Genomic DNA, 19169 nt, shown 5'->3' on the forward strand with positions numbered 1-19169 from the left:
CTCTGAAGCTGAGATGACCTGCAGAGTTGTGCCAAATTGAAGCAAGGAGGCCAAGGTTTTATATCTTCCCCCTTTGCTGTCAGTCACTGAATACTGGGTGGCCCTAGAAAAGTGGCTGTTCTCCTGGGAGAGGAGGTGCTCTTCAGCCAAGGACGTTAGGGGAGCAAGTTCTCAGCGGCAGGCTGTCAGAGGGCAGCCCTCCCAGCCTCAGCAGAGTGAGAGCTTCAGTGTAAAGGGAGAATCTGTCACACAGTATGTCTTTAGGCTCCTGGGAGGAATCACCTAAGCTGATCTCTCCATCTTGCCTGCGCTACTCCTTTTGCCATCTGTACTTGTGTGAATGGTATACAAAAGGTTGACAACACAGGGCCCACTATCCTTGGTATATCTCAAGAGTCCCGTAAGTGCTAGTGGTGGTAGTGAGAAACCTGTGCCTGAGGCCCTAAGAAGAGGCGGGATGATCAGACACAGCTTGGTGGAATAGCCTTTGACTAAGAGTAGAAAACCTACTTTTGCTGTTCTCTTGTGGATTTGGTAATGATTTATTTGTTCTCTGAGCCTATTTATTGGGGTTGATATGAGAAAGTCTTTAGCATAGCTCTTAGAATATAGTAGGCTCTCCATGAATGCAAACTCAGTCCCATTTTCCCTTCATTTTATATGGTGAGTACTGGGTTAGATATTAACTAATATCTTTCCAAGTTCTTAAATCCATACTGGAATATCGTAATACATTCTCAGATTTTATTGTATTTTTATTATGTGTTCTTTATCGACTAAGCTTATAATTGTCATTATCCATCTTTTTTTTTGGGGGGGGGGTGGTGGGACAGAGCCTTGCTCTGTTGCCCAGGCTGAAGTACAGTGGGGCGATCTCTGCTGACTGCAACCTCTGCCTCCCAGATTCAAGCGATTATTGTGCCTCAGTCTCCTGAGTAGCTGGGATTACAGGTGTGCGCCACCAAGCCTGGCTAATTTTTGTATTTTTAGTAGAGATGGGGTTTCACCATGTTAGTCAGGCTGGTCTTGAACTCCTGACCTCAAGCCATCTGCCCACCTCAGCCTCCCAAAGTGCTGGGATTATAGATGTGAGCCACCACGCCCAGCCCCTATCTTTTTTTCATTTGATTTTTATAGCCATGAAATTCCTAGCTGGAGCACACCTCAGAAATAGTCTAAACTCCTTATTTTACTCATGAGTAAATGAACACAGTGGTCAGGGAAGGGGAGGAAACTGACTTGTTCAACGTCACACAGCAAGTAATGACAGAGTAGAGAACACCATTCATGTTTCCTGACCTATCCCAAAGCTTGTCAACCACCCCACAAACCCCAGCTGCTGCTGGTACGTTCCAGCCTATAAGGCAGCATGATTTGCTTTCCTTGTGTTAACATTATTCTAGCATGTAATGTCTGTGTTTAAGGCAATGACCTGAGAAGTACTTTTATTTCCAGTGCTGCACTTATTTTGCAGGGTTTATTAATTTTATTTATGTATTTGATCTCTCAAATGAAATAATAAACTAATTAGTAGGACAATTTACTGGTGTGCTCTGCCAAGGGTGTTTTACAACCTTGGTGCAAGCTTGTCTAACTGTGATGTCAGCAGATCCACTTTCTGCCCTGCTGCCCTTAATTTCAGCCATCAGATACGTGTGGCAGGTGGCCCTGTGGTGGGGACTTGTGCCTCCGGGAGGCATGACCAAAGATGTCAGGTCATGGGGCAAAAGAATTTTCGCCCAGAAGTCTCCCTGGAATTTGATCCACAGACAGGGTGTTTCACATTGCTTAAAGGGGTGGGACTGGGGTTCCCAGGGAACAGAAGTAAAGTTCCTAGAACAAGAATTTCCAGAGAATGAGGGAAGCGATGTGTGGCGAAGCATTGGAAGTCACAACTGAGAGGTCCATAGTCCATCAAGATTAAGAGCAAAGCAAAGAGGCTGGGCGCAGTGGCACGAGCCTGTAATCCCAGCACTTTGGAAGGTTATCTGCTTGGGGCCAGGAGTTTGAGACCAGCCTAGCCAACATGGCAAAACTCCATCTCTACTAAAAAATACAAAAAGAAAATTAGCTGGGCGTGGTGACATATGCTTGTAATTCCAGCTACTCATGAGGCTGAGTCATGAGAATTGTCTGAACCTGGGAGGAGGAGGTTGCAGTGAGCTGAGATCATGCCATTGTACTCCAGCCTGGGTGATACAGCAAGATTGTGTCTCAAACCAAAAAAAAAAGAAAGAAACTTTGGGAGGCTGAGGCGGGTGAATCACAAGGTCAGAAGATTGAGACCGTCCTGGCTAACAATTTGAAACCCCGTCTCTACTAAAAATGCAAAAAATTAGCCGGGCATGGTGGCGGGCGCCTGTAGTGCCAGCTACTGCGGAGGCTGAGGCAGGAGAATGGTGTGAACCCGGGAGACGGAGCTTGCAGTGAGCCAAGATCACACCACTGCACTCCAGCCTGGGGCACAGAGCGAGACTCCATCTCAAAAAAAAAAAAAACCAGAAAAAAGAAAAAAAAAATGCAAAGCAAGGGGCAGTACGGGGAAATAAATTCAAAAACAATAGACACTGGGACATTGCAAGACACAGAAGCAGGGTAGAAGAGGTTCTGGAAAACACAAATTCATTGGAACAAATAGGGAAATAGTGCCAAAGTTGTGTTTGGTGTACATGGACTTTCCTCCAAGGTGGCCCCATGTGTGTTCTCATAACAGCCAGTACTTATCTCTATCCTTGTCGTTGTTTACTTGTCTGTACTCATTTGACCATGAGCATCAGTACATCACCAGGGTCTAGAACCATGTCTAGAATATAAGAGGGCCTCAATAAACATTTGTTGAAGAAAAGGAATGATGAATGGATGACCCAGTAAATGAATAGGTGAATCTATCTGTCAAAGCTACTGGGGTCCAAGATTTATGACCTATATTATATTCATCTGCTGTCTTTGATGTAATCAGCAGAACCCAACCAAAGACAACATTTTTCAATTATTCATATTTATTATAGACTGATTCAACATAGCAAAGGAGGATCTAACATAAAAGTTTTGAACTTCTCTTGATTAAATTTTCTTTCTTGTTAATGCCCACTACATATATGAATGTATTCTTTTGGGGTAGAGGTAAAGGGTCTCCATATTCTGAAGTTTTGAAGTTAGAATAATTTCATCCAGATTCCAGACTAACTTCTAGATGCCTCCACTTGTCTACTAGCTGCCTTGCAGATATGAATGCTGTCACTGTCCTGTCTGCTGCTAAATTGTCACTGCAGATTAGATGCAACATGACAGTTCTTGTTAAATCAAGTTCCAAATCTCTGGCTGGGAACTGGCTGGAACATTAGAAAGGAAGAGGGTCAGTGGCCCCCTGCAATGGGAGCTAAGAAAGCTCAGGATCCTCACACTCAGCAGTGGGGAACTCCTATCCTGTGATTGGTTCCCCTAGGGTTTTTATTGATCACACCTTTGCTATGATTGGATGTATGCAAATTAGAATATTAGATATAATTTGTGTACATGCTGGCTCTGCTACCCTCATCCAACAGCTGTAGAGTTTTGGGGGATGTGCAGATGAGGTAACCCTAATACGATGCTGTTTACATATGGTGGTTCTCATTGGGACACAGGCAGTCCTCGTGTGTTGATGATCATTAAGTGGTAGGGCCAGAATTGAGACTTGTGATCTTAATTTATAAACTCACTCTCTGTATGGCTCAGACAGGACCAAGCCTCAGAGATGCTGGGGTGGTAAACCCAGGCAGGTGCCAGAGCATGGAGATGTCTTGGAGATCTTTTGCAAATACATATAATTGTTTGAATAATAAGGCTTATAAGGCCTGCCATTCATTCTATGCCTATCACACACTAGTCACTATACTAAGGTCTTTCAAAATAGTACTTAATGTTACAGCAAGCCTGCAATGATATATTCTCCCATTTTAAAGGAGGAAACTAAACTTTAGAAAGGGGAAATAACTTGTCCAGAATCACACAGAGCTCACATGTTATTAAGAAAATATACTAAATTTTCACAGAAAGTAGTAATCATAACCAACAAAGATGTAAAAACTAGGGTAAAACAAACAAATGAAAAGCAGCTATCTATTGTCTTTTTTACTCTGTGATTAGAAAGATAGCAAAGGTAGTGCTTATTAAAAGGTTTACTCTGTAGTACCTATGAACAGCTTATTTGTGTGTTTTTTTGGGAGCTGTGCTTGAGAACTTTGGGCTTATTCCAGTATCTAGAAGCAGAAACTTTTCTAGGCTTCCAGACCCTCTCAGCTAACAAAATGCAGTCACATTCTGGTCCAAGACCTATGTCATGTGTAAGACCACAATAAAAGACCAAATACTAAGTTGTTGCAAAACTAATTGTGGTTATTGCCGTTAAACATAACTGCAAAAACCACAATTTCTTTTTTAGTATATGTGTTGACAAAGCGAGCACGAAAAAATCACAATTACTTTTGCACCAACCTAACAGAATGTGTGTGTGCTCAGGTCTCTCCTTTGAGGTGACTAAAATTGTGTCTTGGGCAGTTCATGCAACTGAAACAGAATATCATGGCTTACCCAATAGCACTTATCTCTCACATTTCTGGAGGCTGGAAGTCTGAGACCAGGGTGGCACCATGGTTGGGTTCTGGTGAGGGCCCTCTTCTGGGTTGCTGACAGCCAACTTCTTGTATCCTCACAGAGCAGAAAAAGAGTGACAGAACTCTCTGGAGTACCTTGTATAAGGGCACTAATTCCATTCATGAAGGCTCTACCCTCATGACCTAATCACCTCCTAAAGGCCCCACCTCCTAAGACCATCACATTGGGGGTTCCAATTTCAATATATAAATTTAGCATGGGTGGAGAGTCATAAACATTCAGACCATTGAAAACAGACTTTCCTATGTAGTCACAGCTTGGAAAGAACTGGTTAAATTTTTTACCTCGTTAGGGGTAGAGGTTCTTAACCAAAAGTTGTTAAACAATGCTAGATCCCAAACATGAGCATTTTAAATTTTTCTCCAAATCCTAAAGTTCTATTGTATATTTAAAAGAAGTTACTTTTTGTCCCATGTATTTGTAGTTTGTGTATTATTTCAGTCAGTAACGTGTGCCAGATCCCCTTTCCCTGCTTCATGTTTCTCCATGGCACTTATCGCCATCTGACATACTTTCTATTCAATTATTTATTTGTTTATTGTCTTTATCTGTCCCCCAGAATGCAAGTTCCATAAGGGTAGGAATATAAGTCTAGTTTGTTATTAAATCCCCAGTGTTCAAATCAACGTTTGGTGCAGTTAGACTCTCAACAAATATTTATGAATGTATAATGATGTATGGGTGGATGGAAGAATAGATAGGTGGATGTATGAATGATGAAGGATGGAAGGATGATTGATGATGAAGAATGGAGAGTGGGGGATGAATGGATGGATAGATGATAGATGGTTAGATGGATGGATGATTGATGATGAAGTATGTAGGGTGGAGAATGAATAGATGGATGTGTTGGATGTATGATGAGTGGTTGGATGGATGGATGGAAATGTATATAGTTGGTTGATGGATGGATGGATATGCCTTATTGGCTATGAAAATTTGGGATAAAATTATAGTAATTAAGATAGCATGAATATTTGCACAGAAATAGAAAACTGGTGGAACAAAATATAGAGCCCCAAAACAGACTGTGCATAGTAGAAACTTTGTCATCACAGATACATTATTTCAATGTAGAAATGATGAAATGAGAAATAAATGATACCAGGACAAAGCATAGCTATACAGAAAGATTACTTAATTCTGACTTTATATTATATAAATAATATCAAAAGCATAACTTTAAAAATATTAGAAGTAATTATAGGTCTTTATGAACCAGGTGTAAGAAAGAATTTATTGAGTAAAACTAAAAAGAAGCACTTACCTTAAAGGAAAATTAGGTGTTTAATAGTGAGCATGAATTTTCTCTTATTTAAAGTGGAAACATAAGATAAAATGGAGAATGCAAAAGCAACAGAGAAAATAAATGAAACAGAGTTGGTTCTTTAAAAAGATCAAAATTTACAAATCTTTAGCTAGCTTAAGAAAAATGAGAGAAGAATTAAATATATTTCATTACATTAAAATTTTAAACGTTTAATATGTCATTTTAAACAAAATGTTCACATAGGAAAAATATTTTCAACATATATACCCACATAAAAGTTGGTATTGAGAACAAATAAATTTAGTATAGAACATAATTATAACACACCCCCATATACCACCACATATCTTAGTCAAATAATATCATTTTACCATTTTGCTCTTTCCTCTACTTAGTATCCTCTTCCTATAACTTGTGCCCACACCTATTTTAGGACTTTACTAAATGTTGCCTTCTGGTGAGGTCTTCCGTAACTACTCCATTAAAAATGGGACTCCCATCCTCAGCACTCTTTTCTTCCCTTCTCTGCTTCTAGTTTTTCCATGGCACATATGACCATCTGACATACTAGGTGTTTTACTCTCTCTCTATTGTTTATTTATTATTTATTTATTTTTAGTGTGTGTTGTCTCTTTTCTATAACAACCCAATAGAAAAATGGACATATGGAAAAGCAAATCACTGAAGGGAAAACCTAAATAGGCAATTAAATAAACTACAGAAGAATGTTCTATCTCACTATTGTATTTTAATATGTAGAGAAATACATGCTACAACATAATAAGATATTTTATATCTATCGAATTGGAAAAATGTTTAAATCTGATCTGACAATACCAAATGCTGGTAATGATGTGAACTAACACCAGATTGGTATACATGCTGCTGTCACTCTGTAGAGCAATATCTAATAGGCCGGGCACAGTGGCTCAGGCCTGTAATCCCAACACATTGGGAGGACGAGGAAAGTGGATCACCTGAAGTCAGGAGTTGAGACCAGCCTGGCCAACATGGCGAACCCTGTCTCTACTAAAAACACAGAAATTAGCCTGTTGTGGTGGCGGGCTCCTGTATTCCCAGGTACTAGGGAGGCTGAGGCAAGAGAGTTGCTTGAACTGGGGAGGCAGAGGTTGCAGTGAGCTGAGATAGTGCCGCTACACTGCAGCCGGTGGGGGGCAGAGCGAGACTCCATCTCAAAAATAAAAGTAATAATTTTGAAGATGCATGTACTCCATGGCACAACACGTCCACCAATAAATCTCGCACATAGGTACCCAAGGAGTATACGTTGTCCATTGCAGCATTATTTGTGTTAGCAAAATTTGGAAACTGCCCAAATACCATCAAATATGGATCATTAGGCTAAAATATAAATGTGATAAAATACTATCTACATGTTAAAATAATTATCTCTAATGGACAAAATCTTGAAAATATAGTATTAGAAAAAATAGACTTTAAATGGATACCTACAGTTAGGATACCATCTAAATAAAGTTCTAAAACATGCAAACCAGTAGCATATATTGTTTATGAATACAAATTTGTATTAGAAACAGAAAATTTTGCATGAAAATTTAGGAGAGTTGTTATCTTTGTGGAATTGGGAAGGAATTCATGGGAGAGTTTGCTTATTTCTACGATGTTTTATATTTTAAAAAAAGATCTGAAGCAAATAAGACAGAATGATAATATCTGACCAAGCTGGCATCAGTACATAGGTTTTTGTTATAATTATGTCTATATTCAGGTTCATGCTTGAAATATTTAATAAGAAAATAAGTAGGAGGCACTTAAGTGGGACTTAAGAGGGAATAAAATTCAAGTTGTTGCATTCCAAATAACAAAATGCAACAAGGTAAAATTGTAAACTGAACTTTGTGTGAGTCAAAGCCTGTGTCCAAACCCAGATTTAGTGCCTTCTTTTCATAACGGTTAATGAGATTAGGTTTTGGAACCAGACATTCTGGGTTTGAAACTTGGCTCAGACACTCATTAAGTGTTTAATACTGAGCATCAATTTTCTCTTATTTAAAGTGGAAACATAAGATAAAATGGAGAATGCAAAAGCAACAGAGAAAATAAATGAAACAGAGTTGGTTCTTTGAAAAGATCAAAATTTACAAATCTTTAACTAGATTAAGAAAAAATGAGAGAAGAATTAAATAACTAAAATAAGAAATGAAAGAGGGGACATTTCTTCCAATTTTACAGAAATCAGAGGATTATAAGTAGAAAACAGGACTTCCTAATGTAACCACACAATGATTACATTCTTGCATGCTGCCCAGATGGAGCCAATTTTTCAAGGCAGGGCAATTGCAATAGAGAGTTTTTTACACGTAGAGCCAGCTAACGGAAGACTGGGATTTTATTCTGACTCAAATCAGCCTCCTAGAGGATTTTGGGGCAGGATTTTTTGAAGGTAGTTTCGGGGAAGGGGTGGGGGTGGCTAGAGCAATAGGTGCTTGCTGCTGATTGATTGGGGTACAATCATAGGGGTGTGAGAAATGGTCCTTCTGCAGTGCTGGTCACAGGTGAGGTCACAGACATGATTGCTGGGTCCAGGTGGAGCCACAGGTCATCAGACATGCAAAAAAAACTGAACAGTTATTTCAAAAGGCCATTCTTAGGTTCTGCAATAGTGATGTTATCTGCAGGAGTAACTGGGGAAGTTGCATATCTTGTGAACTTTGAATAATGGCTAGCAATGATTTCACCTTAGCAAAATTCAGATTTCTCTATCCTCCTAGCCTTCTGGTTTCTTATTAGCTTTAAAAGGTGGTTGGGATTTGGGAAGGCTATTATCATTTAAACTACAAATTAAGTTTCTCCCAAAGTGACCTTGGTTTAAGCCCATAAATAATGAAGGGCAACTTGAAGACTCAAGGCAAGAAGAGAGTTGGTCAGGTCAGATCACCCTCACTGCCGTAATTTTCTCACTGATATGATTTTTGCAAAGGTGGTTTCACTAACACCAAATATAATGAGGATTAAATGAGAAAATATTTGTAGAGTGCTTAGCATACTTTAGGCATATAATATAAAGGAAGATCGATGTGTGTTTAAGAGCTCCAGGTCTTTACATAAAAAGATATGAACTTGAAGCCTGTTTTGAATTCCATGCTTTCTGTCATTTTTTTGTTTGTTTTCTACAATAACCCTGTCAGGTTGGACTTATTATCCCACTTTATGTATAAGAAAACTGAGACTTAGAGAGGTCAAATAACTTGTTCAAGGTTACCTAACTCTTAAAAGACAAAAATGGGAATTAAACCAGGTCTACCTCCAGAAAAATATAACTGTATGTTAATACCCTGGCTATATATCACTAGTTTTATGAGTAGACTAAGTTGAATTTCTGAAAAGCACTACAATAATCTATCCTGTAACCTTTTTTCCCTTGAACAGGGAGTCGACCATTCATTTCTGATTAAAACTAATAATAAGCCTCTACTTAGTTTATATATATGTAACTCCAAATGTGTAAAATAACTGAGTTGTTGTAATGGGATATTGTTACTAGATAAATATTCCTGCCTTAAACAGATTCTTGGTCTTGGAATACATTGGAAAATCACTAGGCTGTAATATTTTATTATATCGAGTTTGTGTGTGTGTGTATATTTTTAACCATAAGATCTGTTTTTTTTGTTTTACTGACTGCTCTGAAAAATTGCTGCCTTCCTGCTTTCCATCTTCTTGTATCTTTTATGAATCCAAATGGAACATCACTTTTTATTGTCATTGATTATTTTGAATGAACAATTTTCTTAGTATAATTTTCGTCAGGTCAATTTCATTAATTAATTCTTTTGTTCATTCATTCACACCTTCATTCCTCCCTTAGGCAGCAAACATTGATGGAATGACAATCGTGCCAGTCTCTGACTAGGTTTATGGGAAGCAAAGTTTAATAAGGCATAAAAACGTTATCAGAGGCACTCACAACCATGGGAGGCAGAGATGGAAATGGATAATTCCAGTGCAGTGTTACCTTCAGAACGGAGGTATTCCTGGGGAATAGGGAGTCCCCAACTAATTGAGAGAAGTGATACAGAAATTGTGATATTGGAGCTGAAACTTCTGTTTGCTTCTTTTCTGTCTGGAAGAATAATGCATGCTCTCTGTAGAAAATTGGGAAAGCATAAAGAAACAAGGGAAAAATAACCTGCAATCATATTCCAAAGATGACCACTGTTATTTTTGAGGACCAACCCATGGAGAAGCTTAAACTTTATCAACAATTTTGTTACATTATACAAAATATATTTTCTAGATACTCAACATTTAAAAATTTGTTTTTATATGTACATATTATTCTTCTACGCAGAAATACCAACTTTTTTTTTTTATTCCTCTGTGGGGTGTTTCCCTCTTACGAATAACCCTATGGTGAATATCCCTGTGCATAAATACCAGTCTGCCTTCATAATTGTTTCCTTAAGAAGGAATCCAGCCAGCCTGGGCAACATGGTGAAATCCTGTCTCTATAAAAAAATGCAAAAATTAGCTAGGCATGGTGGCACACCTGTAGCCTCAGCTACTCAAGGGGCTGAGGCAGGAAGATCACGTGAGCCCAGGAGGTTGAGGCTGCAGTGAGCCATGATTCCGCCACTGCACTCCACACTTCAGCATCGGCAACAGAGTGACACCCTGTCTCTAAAAAAAAAGAAGACGAAGAAGAAGGAATGCAGAAGCTGAATTACAGATTAAAGGGTCTGATCGCTTTTCAGACTCAACATTTTCTCCAGTGCCTTCCTGTTACTGATCTCAAGGCAAGAGAGCCCAAGCTCTTTAGAAAGTCAGATGAATTACAAATGTGGGGAAGTTCTTTAAAAATTCTTATGCTCTTTTGTGTATGTATAGATATGTATGTATGTACATATGTATGTATCTCAGACGCAAACAGACACACATATCCTGATTCTCTTCTAAGAGGCATTCTGTGACTACCTCTTGCCTCATGCACAGTGGTCTGTGTTTGTTGAATTTTTTGTCAGTTGTATTTTTATTTTATCCATCTCTCTATTTCCAGTGCCTGGTGTATGGGAGGAAGTTAGAAAATGTTTCTTGACTGAGAGAGAAGAAAAACAAGACCATTAAATAATTAATGTTTACTTTTTTAATATCATGTTTTGTTTGTTTTCAGCACTCAGGAAGACATGGTGGTGAGCCCTGACTCTCAGTCTTCATGATTGAAGAACTCTTTTGCACAACACAAGGGTAAATATATCTTTCTCCTTGGAAAAATTTCCCACAAATATCTCTGGGTTCTCTCGAAGTGGTAGCTTTTGTATTTTGTGTTCCTTCTTAAAACACATCAGAGGGTTCATGGAGCCTTTGGAATTAGTGCTTCGGGTTGCTTTTCTCTAGTCGACTTTGTGTTTATCGTTACAGGAAGAGAATATTGATTCTCTTTTGTCTTTTCTTTAAGTACCTAGAAAATGTCATTAGGATCTTTAGGTTTTCCTGCCTCTGTTTTAGCCACTTCTAATAGATCATCTCAGATGGGCTTGATTTTCAACAGAACTGTGTTAGCTCTCTTTCTTAAATGCACTGCTCCACCCCACCGCCCATTTCAATATACTTACCAACAGAGGAAACTATTCTCAACTGTGGAAAATAAAGTCAAACAATATGTAAGATAAATGCAGAAACATGGAAAACAGGCTTGCAGATTTATGAGCACAAAGGGAAAGTACTGTTATTTTGACGTCCTAAACTTTTAAATGATGGCAACACTGAATTATGTACTTCATACAGGAGCCAGGAAGGCACAATTGAAAACGCCTATTCTTTTGACAAATTAGAAGCATTCATTCCAATATCTATTTCTTGTTTACTGGGGATAATGCTGAATGAATCACAGACTGGTGGATGGATGTCCCTTCCCACACTTTTAATTAGCAGCACTGCCTATTAGGATGAACAGAGCATTGCTCTTCTGCCATAGATTACCCCTAACCCCCCTTAAATGGAATAGAAATCTTATTCTCCACAAGGTAATATTCATCTCTTCCCCAGCCAGACAAGCATAGAAAATTAAACAATGGTCCATTAAAAGCCCAGATAATATATTTATCATTTCCAGTTTATGTGAGTTTGCAAGGCAAATATGAGTGGGAGCTATTTGTTATGGTACCTTGGGGAACAACAGGACTGGAGAAGGAGCAGGGAGGCTGCAGGATCTGAGACTTGTAAAAATTCATTTAAAATATGAGAAGCTATTGGAGACAGAGGAAATTAATTACTCTGAGGGACTCAAATGTCACTACTCATTTAAGTGACCTGGTGAGGAAGCTGAGAAACCTTTTTACTGAGGGTTTCTATAGTGGAGGAAGTTGGGAGCTGGGATTCCTCAGCTGTCAATTTTTGTATTTCCTTGGTGGCTTATTGACATGTTAAGCTGATTTGCACCCCAGCCTCCTCTAATGAGTAGAGTTCAATGAGAAATGGGGTTGGGGTGGGGGAACACTTGCCTCCTCCCTCTGCCCCACCACCACCATAGGCTGGCCAGGTTATTCAGATGAACTTCACCATGTAAGTAACTGCTGGACCTAGGGGAAACCTGTAATTTGCTGCAATAGAGAGAAAAGGCTGATCATTTGATGCTGGACTGAGTTTGATCTTTTATTATTGCCTTTCCATCCACAAAGCTATTCTCTGAGGTAAAGGGAATTTGGGAAGACAAATTAAGGTTTTCTACCTAAGGAGGACTAGGGAGCAGTAGCTTCTGAAAACAGTCATCTTTTCTAGATTGCCTGTCTAATAAATCTCTTTAATGAATTCTGCCTATAGACTGAGGTTGAAAATATATAGATTTGTGATGACTTAAAAGTTTAAAATCAGTAAGCATTGAGAGCAATGGAGTAAAAGCTTTCTCATACATGTGCCTTACCTAGACTCGGAAATTCAATGTTTTAATTTGAATTCTGCCATTATGCCCCTGTGAGGCCGTATCCAAGGCACCATAGTCCTTCCAGCCTCTGTTGGATGATTTATAAAGCAGGAACAACAATATCTATCTTCTGTGATTGTTAAGAAGATCAATGTGCCAGAAGAGCTTTGAAGGAAGGAAATAGCATCTGGGTGTGTGGTATCCTTATCACCTATTGGTATATTCTGTTTTAAAAGTATTCATTCTCAAACATTGAGGAAACTCAGTGGTCTGCATTCTTGCTTGGGTCAAGGTTAAGGGGCTCGGTAGTACCTCCTGGCTTGTTCAATTAGGAATGGTAAATCAACAAGCCAAAGAAGGAAGAGCAAATGTTGACCTGAGGACTTCTCTAGGAAGACATTATTTACATGGTTTGGGGAAAAAGAAAATAAGTAAGTGAAGCCTACCCTTGGAGAAGGTGGGAGCCCTGGATGTTCGCCTCCAGGGAAGTCCCAAGAAGTTACCACCTCTCCAACTGGAAAACATCCTATGCTTTCGAAATAGAGACACATCATTTATTTGAAGGTGCATCACTGATAAAATCATGCATTGCTGAAGGTAGTGGAGGCAATGTTTGAAGGTTATTCATTTATTCCTAGAAAGAGATGATGAAGTAAACTAGGGCAGTGTCAGTGAAGATAAGAAAAGAGAGCTTTGAGAGTCCTTTGCAAGGAAGAACTTCCATGCTTCAGTAGCCCTGGTGGCAAGCATGTAGAATAGGGAACAGTACAGTGACTCCACACTTCAGAGTGTTCCCTAGGTGCTTGTACTGTCATTAATGGAAATGTCAAAAAGAGGAGGATGCAATCTCTCCCCACAAGGAGCTCAATGGGTAAACAATAATCATATAGAGCAGACAGAAATAAGCCCAGGAGAGCAATGCTTGGAACTGTACTGAGAAAGGGTGCTACTTGAGCTGGACCTCAATGATGAGCAGTCTGTGCTGGGCAAGAAGGGTTCGAGGCAGACATTCCACAGAAGACCAGCTGCATACAGCAGCACTGAGCCACAGTTGGTTAGAGAGAAACACACTTGGCCTGTTATATTTCTTCAGCAACCAGAGAATTTTGGGGCTTGTTTTCTGGGGTTTTTTTTTTGTTTTTTTTTGTTTTTTTTTTTGAGATGGGGTCTCACTCTGTCACCCACATTGGAGTGCAGTGGCATGATCTTGGCTCACTGCAGCCTCAACCTCCTGGGCTCAAGCGATCCTCCCACCTCAACCTCCCAGGTAGCTAGGACTACAGGCACACACCACCATACCTGGCTAATTTTTTCATTTGTTTGTAGAGATAGGGTCTTGCTATGTGGCTCAGGGTAATCTTCAACTCTTGGGTTCAAGCGAATCTGTTATCTCAGTCTCTCAAAGTGCTGAAATTACAGGCATTAGCCACCATGCCCAGCAGCAACCAGAATTTTGTACACCAGCATGTGTTCAGTGATTTTCAAAGGCTTTCATGCTATTGTTGTGTCCTAGACGTGGTAGACTACCTGCCTGTCCTCATTAGCCACTCTTGTAGTAGCCCAGGGACCTGTCCTGAGAAGGTTCAGAATGCATTCTGAATAGTTGCTAAAGCAACTATCCTCATTCCTTAGTGTTCTCTTGTGGATTTTTTGTTTTGTTTTGTTTTTTTGCCATTACCTTTTAGAATTACTCGAAAGTCTTCAGTTGACATAATTGAGCCATTGGTTATTCATTTATTGTATTGTTTTAATTTGTCCATCTTTATATTCATCTGTAGCCATCATAGGTGAGATAGTATGCCTTTCCCATTTGGGTAATAAGATGGTAATAAGACAGGAAAATGTTTTCTTGCTGTTTTTTCTTTTCTCCCCTTTCTTCAATTCTTCCCTTTAGTGCCTCCTATATGACTCTTTATTTTTATTTTTTCAGATTACCGGTACTTACCCTTCTACTTTTCTTCTTCATTCTTATAGAATCATACATTTTCCAATTTGAAAGAAAGTAGAAGATTCTAGATATCCAGGCCCCAACTGTAAAAACTTTGAGAGGGCTCTTAACCAGGTGGTAATTTCCCCTTTCTTCTCTGTTATTTTTGGTGGCAGTGGTGATGCTGCTTTTCAAAGCTGAATGTCTTAGATTCAAATCTCTGCCCCAAGACGTAACAGCTGTCTGACATTGAACAAATCAATCTCTTTAAGCTTCAGTTTCACATCAGGAAAATGAAGGTAGCAATAATACTTTCCACAGAGGATTGTTCTAAGACTTAAACAAAATAATGCATGTGAAAGGGTCTGGAACATTACATAGTCTTGACTTATAATGTTGGCAGTTATTAGTGCTCATAATAATAAACACATTCTTGTAAACTTTTAAAATGCAAAGGGCAGATACGTTCATCTTTTTGACAACAAGGAAGGGAGAAGCTGAAGAGACTCTTTCCTACTGTATAGCTGGTCTTATAAAATGAAAATTCCTAAGGGCAGAGACACTGACAGTAGCTAAATCCCTGGGTGCACAGGGAACCCTCCCTGGCTGGAGAATGAACTGACTGCTAAACAGTCAGAAGGCCTGCTAGGTTTCTAAGCTTCTCCTGAGCCTCCAGAGAGCATCTCAGTCAGCCCTCTGCCAGCTACAATATTCCTTCCTGAATAGCATGGTAGCTTTGTAATATACCAATGTAACTAGATTGAATTACATTACCAAGAATCTGGTTTCTTGGTATGTTTTCAGTTAGGTAGGCCACAGGGAGACTTGGGGGATATAGGAGGATAGAAGGGAGGTGGCAGCCATCCTATAACTCACATGCTGTTGCTCATCTGTGGATCCAGATGAACCTTGGTAGCATGAAGCAGCATGTGGGCCTGTAACTGCTTTCCCCCTCCCTGGATTCTCCTTCAGCTTCTCCATGGCCATGTCCAGATGTGTGTGCTTAGCTCTTTGACAAAAGACTCTGGCTTCTACAGGTCACCCATATCATCAAGCTGTGAAGCAGTAAAAACCAAGGTTCTCATTCATTCTCATGGGATTTCAGCTTATGCTTCCAGATTCTGAACTGCTCTCAATTTCCCCCTTTAAACCTATTTTCCCTTCCTAATGGCCTGCCCAGTGGGCTTCAAGCTCCAGCATCAGATGTGAGACAACAGACTTACAGACTGCCTAACCAGTCCCCACAATTGCATAAGACCAAATCTCTCTAGTAAATAAATAGTGCACATATAGTTATAAAATATATATATTATATAATGTATTCATTTATTCATTAGTGGAACAGAACCAACCACTAATAGATTATATATGTGTGTATGTACATATGTGGGCATGTGTGTATATGTGTGTGTGTGTGTATATATATATATATACACATAGACACACATATGTGCATGCACATATACATCATCTACAAGTGCTTGTTTCTGCTTCTCTGGTTGAACCCTGATTGATTCAGACAGGCATGAGCTTTTTATAATAGAGAATTCCCTACTTCATAAGGGAGCCCATTTATTTTCTCGCTTCCCTCTATGACTCCCTTTTCTGTAATACAGCAAAAAAGAAATTAACCTTGTAATCCAAAAATGTTTTTCAGCCCTGATATATCCTACTTTCTCTTCTGGATTTGTGCCCCTCTCAGCCCTAAAGCATCTTACCACCTCTCACTGCCACAGACCTCACCCATTCCAGTTCATTCTCTCTAGTTTCTCGCCTTTTTTGAACTTCCGAATCAGGCTCCTCATAAAATTAACCCCGTAAGTAGTACTATGGCTGGAGAGGCTCTTCTGACCATTTCATTTTGCCATACTTGTTTCCTCTTCATCCTCCCTGTGCCTTTTGAAGGTAATGCCTTGATTCTGAATGTTGATAAGGCACAAGGTGATATAGAGGGAAAAGAGGAAATCAGAGAATTTAGAATCAGAAGACCCTTGTTTGTGTCTGGTCACCACAGAGTGCATCTGTTTATTTAGCTTCTAAGGGCCTCAGTTTTCTCAGTTGTGAAATGTGCACACTAATCGTTGACCAGCCTATTTTCAGACATTCTCTGAGTCCACTGAAACCTGAGCATCCCTAGATGTTTGAGGTCCTTGAAACTTGAATCCATCTACCCGATCTCGGATTAGCCCAAGCCTAGGTTAGGGAAGTTCCAATTGTGACCAGTGTCGGGCTTAAGAATTTGTAATGGAATGGCAAATCAGGACACATTTTTTAATAAAAATAAATATCTTGAAGTAGTAATAACCTAAATTTGCATACTATTCAGGATCTACCATAGTAAATTTTTGCCTAAATTGTTTCCTGAAGAAGCTGAAGAAATTGAATATATAGTGGTTCCTTTTAAATAAGAGTATATGTAAAATGTCCTTGTATATCAAAAATATCACAAAGGGAAAACACTGAAACATGAAAGAATAACTAAACATTCTCTTCCTTAAACCAGTTAATAACTAACATAAAAGCAAGTGCAAAGCAGACATGACAGAACAATCTATTATAAATCTGACTACAAATGAGGAACTAAAAGCTCTAAGTAAGAGACTTTTAAATAGGAACACAGCCAAGTGATTAAATTAAATGAAACTGTTATGAATGAATCATGTAACTATCCATTCAAAGACCAGAGCCTCTGACCTCTCAAGCAGAGGGTATCCATGCAAAGAGAAGAGGTAACTCTAGGAACATCTTATTCTTAAAATGCAACATAGGCAGCCAATTGTGAGTGCACAAACCTGGCTAGAAAAATCTCCATAATTGGCAGGTATATTGCCCCCAGACAGAGATGTGGAGGATAAAAGGTGACAGCTGAAATCCACATTGATGACCAAGCCTCATTCTGCTCCCCTGCACACATTTATATGTGAACAATAGCCAAAGTTGAATAGCTGGCTTTTCCCCCACTGTCCTCCCCCAGCACACATCCTGCCTATCTTACAAGCATCAAACAAGTGCTGAAGTCCAGCATCTGGCACATGGTAGGTGCTCAAGTAATATTTGTGTGAGGGGCACAGGTATTAATGAATTGCCAAGGAACTCATGGAGAAAGTCTAGAGATACCAGCAGACATTATGACAGCATCTGGGACAAAATGATATGGAAAAAAAATGCCCAGGAGAATTATTCTCTACTAAAGATTTAACACACTGATGTTCATAACACCTCACCTGCCAAAGGTATCCTATTCAAAATGAAGGAAGCAACAGAACAGGATTAAATTGGCACAGCTGGAGAAGGTCTGCCTGTGTGTGAAGAGCCGAATGTTATCTCCAGGCAACGGATGGAGTTGTAACATGAGGATTTTTATTTTTAGTGTTGGGGAGAAAATGAATTTGATCCAAGAGACACCTAGGGTTGATAAGAGAAGATGGGGCTTGAGGGAGGGAGGGGATATATAATAAGCTCAAATCAAGAAGGCTGAGCAAAGAGGTAGAGTAGAGGGGAGATGTATGGAAGTGGATCTTGTTATTGCAGAGTGGTGCCAGAATGTGTAATGAGGTGCTCCAGGGCACCTGGTCAACACAGGCTCCCTACTGCTTGGGACAAGCAACTTCAGAGTAGGCACCTAACAGCCAGGGAATCAGCTTCCAGTAGATAAACAATATCAGCAATCCTCCTGTATGGAATGTCTATATCCTTTGGGGAACAGGAGATTCTTTATTAAATCACTTCACATGGTATATATTTGTCTGTTTGCATTTTTCTCTCACTCTTTACATTTTCCTATAGTACTGAGACATGTTTTTTCATTGTTTGTTTGTTTTGCATCTAGCACCTAGCTCTGATAACTTAAAAAAAAAATCACTGAGCACTTCCAGATGCTAATTATAATAACTCAGACCCTGGACATGTGAGAAAGCTATTGTTATCTGCATTTGTAAGTAAACAAGCAGAAGATCAGAGATGTGAAGCGGTTTGCTTATAGTCACATGGCTGGTGAATTGCTGAACTAGGACTCTAACCCAGACCTATGCGGATGAAATTTGCCATCTGCTCACAGTTTCCCTAAGTCTCGGAGCCTATAATTGAGCGGGTGATCTCTAAGTTCTTAAGTACTTCTTGGAAGGAAGGAGGCAGAGAAGGATACAGGATGAGAGGATAGATCATGAAAGGGCAAAGGAAAAGATCTGAATACCAACAACCAGACTTGGAGAGTATCTGCTCTGGACAGATCATAGACAAATAAGCCTGACACAAGTATCATTCAGAGATTACGCTGGGGGTACTGAATTATGAAAAAAAGGAATCAGCCCTTTGGGAGGCCGAGGTAGGCGGATCACAAGGTCAGGAGATGGAGACCATCCTGGCTAACACGGTGAAATCCCATGTCTACTAAAAGTACAAAAAAATTAGCCAGC

General features: G+C 39.5%; 1 long non-coding RNA gene across 1 annotated transcript in view; it reads left to right on the forward strand.

Annotated features, from left to right (window-relative positions):
- The window catches only part of LOC144333164 (uncharacterized), a 407439-nt gene that overhangs the window by 385310 nt on the left and 2960 nt on the right, over window positions 1–19169 (forward strand). The window contains exon 3 of the long non-coding RNA XR_013401607.1: window positions 11079–11152. This is a non-coding gene — a long non-coding RNA (uncharacterized LOC144333164). The remainder of the gene's footprint in view (window positions 1–11078; window positions 11153–19169) is intronic.

The sequence above is a fragment of the Macaca mulatta genome, chromosome 1, assembly GCF_049350105.2.
Source record: "Macaca mulatta isolate MMU2019108-1 chromosome 1, T2T-MMU8v2.0, whole genome shotgun sequence".
NCBI lineage: Eukaryota > Metazoa > Chordata > Mammalia > Primates > Cercopithecidae > Macaca > Macaca mulatta.